We start from the raw sequence: 8,151 nt of genomic DNA on the forward strand, positions 1-8,151 counted from the left end.
AAGTGGCCTGGACCTGTCACAGAGCCTTTTCTTGCCCTGGATCTCTCCCTGAAAACATGCAACCCTACAGATTACTTGCTGAGTGCATTGGTGCGGCACAATTAAATGTAGCATATGTTGCCTACAAAATTCAAACATCCACACCAAATGCTGTGCCTCTTTCCGAGTGGTAGGTGGTAAGAGGTACAACAACATGTTGAATACCCAACGTGGTCCAGACCATCTAAAAACTTTGTTGAGGTTCAGGCTCTTGAGTTTTCATGGGGCTTATCTTCCGCCCTGTGGTGTACTTGTATCTTAATAAAGCATCTAGAGTATTTGCTACCTCTTGATCATCAGGTCCAGTACATATGTCATCAGTGTAATAAACCAGCACAACATTCACAGCAATCAAGCTCTATTCAACGTGGATTATGACAGTGAGCCAGAGAATAGATATAGTCCTAAGGTTGTACTTCTGTTCCTGCCAGATGAAAGTAAGCTGCTTCTAGTGTTCTCTGCTGAATGGGAAAAAAATAACATTTGGCAGATGAATAGCTGTATCCCAGGTGCCAGGGGGCTGTGTTGATTTGCTGTAGGAAAACAGCATCATCTGGAATAGCAGCTTCAGTTCAAATCACAACCTGATTAATCCTACAATTACCCACTATTAATCTCCAGACTAGCCAGATGGGTTAAATAAAGATGTTGATATGAGTAATTATTCCTGTATCTTTTAGGGTACACTGTTCTCCCTGCCAGAGAAATCGAAATTGTTCCTTTCATGGAAACCCATCTTAGCTTCTCTGCACTCTAGCCTGGGGAGAGGAGAGAATTTGAATAGCAAGTGATTTTTGGCACCTGGATTCCCTTTGTGGCTTCCCCATTTATTTTTTATTTAAAATAGACTTTGTTTCACAGTTCATTAACTTCTGTAAATCTTATAACTACAAACTTGTGAAAATAAATGCCTACTATTACAGAAGAGTTTCTATCTCAATTTCATCATGATGAGTCAAAGTGACCATGCATCTAACTTATTTGCTATGAAAAGAAAATTTGAAAAGAAAACTCTGGATCATAGACAGGCATGGGAAACAGCTTCACATGTGTGTGAAAGCCAATAATGAGGGAAAGGACTGCACCTTCCTATATCTCCCACCTCCCACCCACCTCTTGATTTAATAAATCTAAGAAGTATGTGAATTAAAGGCCTGGAGTGCCATGGCACAAGTTCAGATAGGGGAGCACTCTTTTTCCTGTATAGGCATCCATAAACGACTTCTCTACAAGTTAAAATCATCTAATTTTCATCTGGAATATGAAATTTGACTTTATTATTATCAGTGATAGTCTTTCATCATATCCATTATTGTTGTATTTAAAATTGCCCAAAATTGGTCAGGTATGGTGATTCACACCTGTAATCCCAGCCCTGTGGGAGGATGAGGCAAGAGGATCCCTTGAGCTCAGGAGTTTGAGACCAGCCTGAGCAACATAGGAAGACCTCATCTCTAAATAAATAAATAAATAAATAAATAAATAAATAAATAAGAGATTGCACAAAATTGTTTTCATAAGTCCAAATCAAACACTTCTCAATTCATTCTATAAAGCCAGTATTACTCTGATACTTCCAAAACCAGAAAAAGTTAAAAAAAGAAGGCTACTTGCCAATATGCCTCATGAATATAGACACAAAAATCCTTAGAAAAATACTAGCAAATAGAATCCACAAATACATAAAAATAATTATACACCATGCATCTCAGAGATGCAAGGCTTGTTCAATATTTGAAAACCAATTAATGCAATACAGTACATTAACAGACAAAAGAAGAAAAATCACATGATTTATCAGTTGATGCAGAACGAGCATTTGACAGAATTCATGACAAAAACTCTCAGAAAATTCTCAGAAAATGGGGGAATTTCCTCAATTTATTAAAGAACATCTGCAGAAGACCTACAGGTAACATCATACTTACTGGTGAAAACCTGGACACTTTCCCCCTAAGACTGGGAACAAGGCAAGGATATCCACTCTCACCACTTGTATTCAACATAGTACTAAAAGTCCTAGTTCAGTACAATAAGATAAGAAAAAGAAACAAATGGCATAAAGATTGGGAAGAAAATGTCTCAATTTGCAGAACATAATTGTCTCCATAGAAAATCTCAAGGAATATGCAAAAACAACTCCCAAAACTAGTAAGTGAGTTTTGCAAGGTTGCAGGATACAAGGTCAACACATAAATCTCTTTATACGATTTCAAGGCTTATTATAAAGCTACAGTAGTCAAAACTTTTTGTATTGGTGAAAGGATAGACATACAGATAAATGGTATGGACTAGAAAGCCTGGAGACTGGCTCACATAAATTCGTCCAACTGGTTTTTGACAAAGGTGCAAAAGCAATTCGATGGAGGAAGGACAGTCTTTTCAATAAACTGTAGCAACTGGATGCCCATAGGCCGAAACCAAACAAAAAACCTCAACCCAATCCTCACACCTTATACAAAAATGAACTCAAAATGGATCCTAGATTTAAATATAAAATGTAAAACTACAAAACTTTTAGAAGATAAAATAGGAGAAAATCTTTGGGACCTACGACCTGGTGATAAGTTCTTAGACATGGCACCAAAAATGCAATCCTTAAAAGAAAAACTTGATGCCAGGTGCAGTGGCTTATACCTGGAATCCCAGCACTTTGGGAGGCCAAAACAGGAAGATCACTTGAGCCCAACAGTCTGAGACCAGGCTGAGCAACAAAGGTAGACAATGTCTCTACACCAATATTTTTAAAAAAAATTAGCCAGGTGTGGTGGTGCACACCTGTTAGTCCCAGCTACTCAGGAGATTGATGCGGGAAGATGGCTTCAGCCCAGGAGATTGAGGCAGCCGTGAGTGACAGAGCAAGACCTCACCTCAAAAAAAAAAAAAAAAAAAAAAAGAGAAAAAAGTGATAAATTGGACTTCATCAAAATTAAAACTTGTGCTCTACAAAATACCTTGTTAAGAAGTATAAAAAAGACAGCCAGGCGTGGTGGCTCACACCTGTAATCCCAGCACTTTGGGAGACCGAGGCGGGTGAATCACCTGAGGTCAGGAGTTCGAGACCAGCTTGGCCAACATGGTGAAACCTCGTCTCTACTAAAATTACAAAAATTAGCTGGACATGGTGGTGGGCCCTTGTAATCCCAGCTACTCCGGAGGCTGAGGCAAGAGAATTGCTTGAACCTGGGAGACAGAGGTTGCAGTGAGCCCAGATCATGCCACTGCACTCAAGCCTGGGCAACAAAACTGGAACTCTGTCTCAAAAAAAAAAGGTATAAAAAGACAAGCTACAGACTGGGAGAAAATATTTACAAATCATGTATCTAACAAAAGACTCATATCAAGAATATATAAAGAATTACCAAAAATAAACAGTAAAAAAAATCCAAATAGAAAATAAACAAAAGATATGAAGAGATATTTCACTGAAGAGGATATACAGGTATCAAATAAGCCCATAGAAAGAGGATCAGCATCATTAGCTATTAGAGAAGTGCATATTAAAACCACCACTACCTACTCATCTAAATGGCAAAAAAAAAAAAAAAAAAAGTTAGCTGGCTGGGCACAGTGGCTCAAGCCTGTAATCCCAGCACGTTGGGAGGCTGAGGCAGGAGTTTGAGACCAACCTGGCCAACATGGTGAAACCCTGTCTCTACTAAAAATACAAAAATTAGCCAGGCGTGGTGGTGCGTGCCTATAATCCCAGCTACTAGGGAGGCTGAGGCAGGAGAATCGCTTGAACCTGGGAGGTGGAGGTTGCAGTGAGCCAAGATCGAGCCATTGCATTCCAGCCTGGGTGACACAGCAAGACTCTGTCTCCAAAAAAAAAAAAAAAAAAAAGTCAGCAAAATCCCCACATTGGGCCAGGCATGGTGGTTCATGCCTGTAATCCTAGCACTTTGGGAGGCCAGGGCAGAAGGACTGCTTGAACCTAGGAGCTCAAGATCAGCTTGGGCAACATATTGAGACCGTGTATCTACACAAAATACAAAAATTTGCTGGGCATGATGGTGCACGCCTGTAGTCTCAGCTACTTGGGAGGCTGACATGGGAAGATGACTTGAGCCCAGTAGGTTGAGGCTGCAGTGAGATGTGATCACACCAATGCACTGACAGAGTGTGAGACCCTGTCTCAAGAGAAAACAAAACAAAATTCCCACAATGATTTCCTGACCTGCAGAATGAGGCCATCATGACAGAAAGGCCCAAGTGGAAACCCCTAGAGTTTCCCCTTCTCACAAAGTGTAAATCAAAACAAATAATACCACATACTTAAGAGCAATTTCAGAAATTAGTTCCCTCATCAAAGACTTGAAAAATGCAGGGAAGGAAATTCCTATCACACCCTCATTTAATTCATCTGTTTGGCCTGCACAGCAGTTGGTTAGGTCTTGGTGAACATGGCAGTTTTAAACCAGGACTCCAGAATTCTTAACACTCTTCCCACTGAGAGGTGGGGTTAATGTTCCCTCCCCTTGAACCTGAGCAGGCTTGTGGCTGCTTCAACCATAGACTGCAACAAAAATGGCATGATGAGACTTCCAAGGCTGAGTCATAAAAGGTGATGCAGCTTTTTGCCTTTTTCACTCTAACCCTTGCTTTGGAGGTCCTGAGCCACCAAGTACAGACTCCAGCTAGTCTAAGGCTGCCATGCCATAAAGAGAGGCTGTGTGTAGTAGGTGCTCAAGTTCCAGTGGAACCCAGCCTTCCAGCCATCCTAGTATAGGCAACAGGCATGTTAGTGAAGAAGCTTCCAGAAGATTATAGCCTCCAGCCATCCTGTCACCCCTATCCATCAAGTCATCTCAGCCAAGACCTCAGACATTACAGAGCAAACAGAAACCATTCTCACTGTGTCCGGTCTTGATTTCTAACCTGAAGAACCTGTCAGCACAATGAAATGGCTGTTTAATGGCACTAAGTTTGGGGATGGTTTGTTATGCAGTGGTAGAAACCTAAACTGTGGACATTAAACGACTGTGGATTACTGAAAGCATAATCAGATGGTTATTTCAGTTGCTGCTGTGGTTACAGATGTGATCTATTTGCTAAAAGAATTCCATATCTCTTCCAACATTCTGTAGGCAGCTGTTGATCTGGCCAATGATAAAATGGCCTGTTGAAGATTCTGCTGTGTTGCTAGTTGGGACACAACACTCTTGTGAGGATCTGGACCATACACTGAACTAGAAACCATTAAATGGTGCAGTTTTTCTCACGGTCAGAATATAAGAGGTCTGGAAAACAGAGTTGAGGTGGGGAACGGCATATCTCACAGATATGCTGAATAATCTGCCTTCAGAATTTTTGCTTCTCAACCTCATGACTTTGTACCTGGCTGGTTTAGATTCTGGTACCCAAGAAAAACATGCTTCCACTTACGAGAATCGCTCCACTAACTTGGAAACAGAGCCACTTGGCCACTTCTGGCTCCTCATGCCATTACCCAACCCTCCCCTCTCCAGCTGACTTCCAGTTACAACTCGTTGGCCAGAACTGTGCCACATGGCCACCCTAACTGCAAGAGAGGCCAGTAAATGATGTGACAAAGGATCTGACTGGCTTAGAGCGACTGTGATGCTTCCCCCGCTGCTGGGCACAGTGCTGTCTTGGCCAAAACTGGGGCTCTGTTATGGAGAAAGAAGAGGAAAGGGATGTCTTTTAGGCAGCCAACTAACAGTGCTTACCACACATGACCTAGTGAAACGTTTTAGAAGCAGTATAACCCTACAGGATTTGAGGGCAGGAGAGCAGGCTGGGAACTAAAGAGCACCCATGCAGGGCATTGTTAGGGGCTTTTCTCTTAGAGTATAAAAAGATATTTAGAGCTATTGTTTCACATTCCTTTCTTTAAATGTGATTTTCTGTTTTTACCTCTGCAAACATCCACTAAAGTCTTATTTAATGGTATAACTTGGTGTGGTGTGGTGCTGTGAAGGTGAGAGATGAGACATAAACAATTTTGAGGCCTACCCTTAATGTTCACTCACCCCACTCTTTAAACCTGTTCTTTATTGAGTCCCACAGTCTATAATACCCTTCCAATAATAACAGTCTGTTTCTTTTACTTCCAAACAAAACATTTCTAACTGGCACAAGATTTGGTACTAGAAGCAAAGTCTTCCATGAATCTTGCATTCAGACAAATGCAAGAATTTTGTTTTGGTTATCTGGCTAGATGTGGTGAAAACAATGTGGTGAAAAATAATCTGGGATGGGAATCTAGTAGCTGACAGCATTTATTAGCAAAACAGCTCCTTCAATCCTTGTACATTCTCACCTGAACGCCATCGTCCATTGCAGTTAAAGCTCTGGGATAGGCTTCTTGGTCCAGGCATCACCTCCACACGAACCTCTATTCCAGCATCTATACCAAGAATTCAGCCTGATTTAAAATGATCTTCTCTCTTTTTGGGGCAAGAACCTTCACATATCATTTACATAAATATTAGCTGTTTCCTGGCACATGTTTGCAAACTCCTACTACTGTTTTCATATGCAAGCTTTCTCCTGCTGCATGACTTAAATTGTTCAGTTGAGGCAATGTAGAGGTTAACTCTAGTTACAGGCCTGGAGACACTGGGGTGGGAGAGTAGGAGGGAAGTGCTTTTGCTTCCCTGCTAATTCCCTCAGGAGACAGTAAGGGAACCTGCAATCAGATAAATGTGGGGGTTGTTTAACAATGGAGGCTCAGTAAGAGTTGGGGATTCTGGGGACTCTCAATTCTCCAATTTACTCCCATTTCAAATCCCAGTGTTCTATGCTTTTCTGATAGTGGCCCCAACCTTTACTAAGAGAACTGAGAAGGCTGTGAATTCACTGAGTTTTGTAATTTGGAAAGGTGATGGGTCAAAATTTTAAAGTTTGGTTTTTAGTTGTTTTATTCTTGTGCCTGTAAAAGGTAAGTAATTCCTTAAGCATTGTTATAGAAATTCCCTCTGTGACCCAAACCAAAAATTTGAGGAATTTGGCTGTCATTTAGATGATCCCAAACCATCATGAGTGGCCATCCTATCCCACAATTCTTGAAATCCTGTGCAACCATCACCAAAATGTAATTTTAGAACCTTTTTTATCACCTCAAAAAGAAACTCTGTGCCCATTAGCAGTCATTCCCCATGTTCCCCTAAATTCCTAGGCCAAGACTACCACTAATCTGCTTTTTGTCTCTAGATTTGCCTAGTCTGGATATTTGCTATAAATGGAATCATACAAAATGTGGCCTTTGGTGAATGGCTTCTTTCACTAAGCATAATGCTTTCAATGTTGTATCCATGTTGTAGCGTGGATCAGTACTTCATCCCTTTTTATGGCTCCATTGTATGAATAGACCACATTTTGTTTATCTATTCATGTGTTCATTTTGGTTGTTTCTACCTTTTGGCTATTGTGAACAGTTCTTCTATGAACATATGTGTACAACCATCTGTCTAAAAATCCATTTTCAATTCTCTTGGGTCTATACCTAGGAGTAGAATTGGTGAGTCATATGGTAACTCTGTGTTTAACCTTTCAAGGAATTGCCAGACCATTTTCTAAAGTGGCTGCATCATTGTACTTGATGATGGAGTGCTGCTTCACATGCCTAACCTCATGATTTGGTCAGACAACACCCAGTTTATTATGCGCAGGTCAGGTCTTAAGACCACGTGTATCACAGTCATTGAAACGTAAATAATTACAGCAAGCCAGGAGCTTTTCCTCCTGGCAAATTATTATTTTTTTGTGTGTGGAGGTCTTAGCTTTAAGTTTATTTCAAATTCCAGAGGGCTGAACTGTGAGTCTCTTATTAAAGCTTGGAAAAGGCTCTGCGTAGCATCCTAATGGGATATGCCATCTCCAGAAAATGGCCCACTGAGTGTCATGCTTCTTTTTTAGCAAGCAGAGGGTTCCAGGTAAGGCAACTTGTCTTTCTCTTTGGAGGGACCCTCTCAACATGCCTCAGCCCACTGGATGCCCAGGAAGTTCACTGAGGTGTCACCTCCCTGAATTTTCAAGGGGCTTATCTCTCACCTTGTGGTGAAATATTTGCCACTTCCTATGCATCAGGTCCACTCGGCATGATGTCTTGGGGTACAGTGAGATGATCAAATCAGTTCCCAGGGACTC

The sequence above is a fragment of the Pongo pygmaeus genome, chromosome X (genome assembly GCF_028885625.2).
Source record: "Pongo pygmaeus isolate AG05252 chromosome X, NHGRI_mPonPyg2-v2.0_pri, whole genome shotgun sequence".
Classification (NCBI taxonomy): Eukaryota; Metazoa; Chordata; class Mammalia; order Primates; family Hominidae; genus Pongo; species Pongo pygmaeus.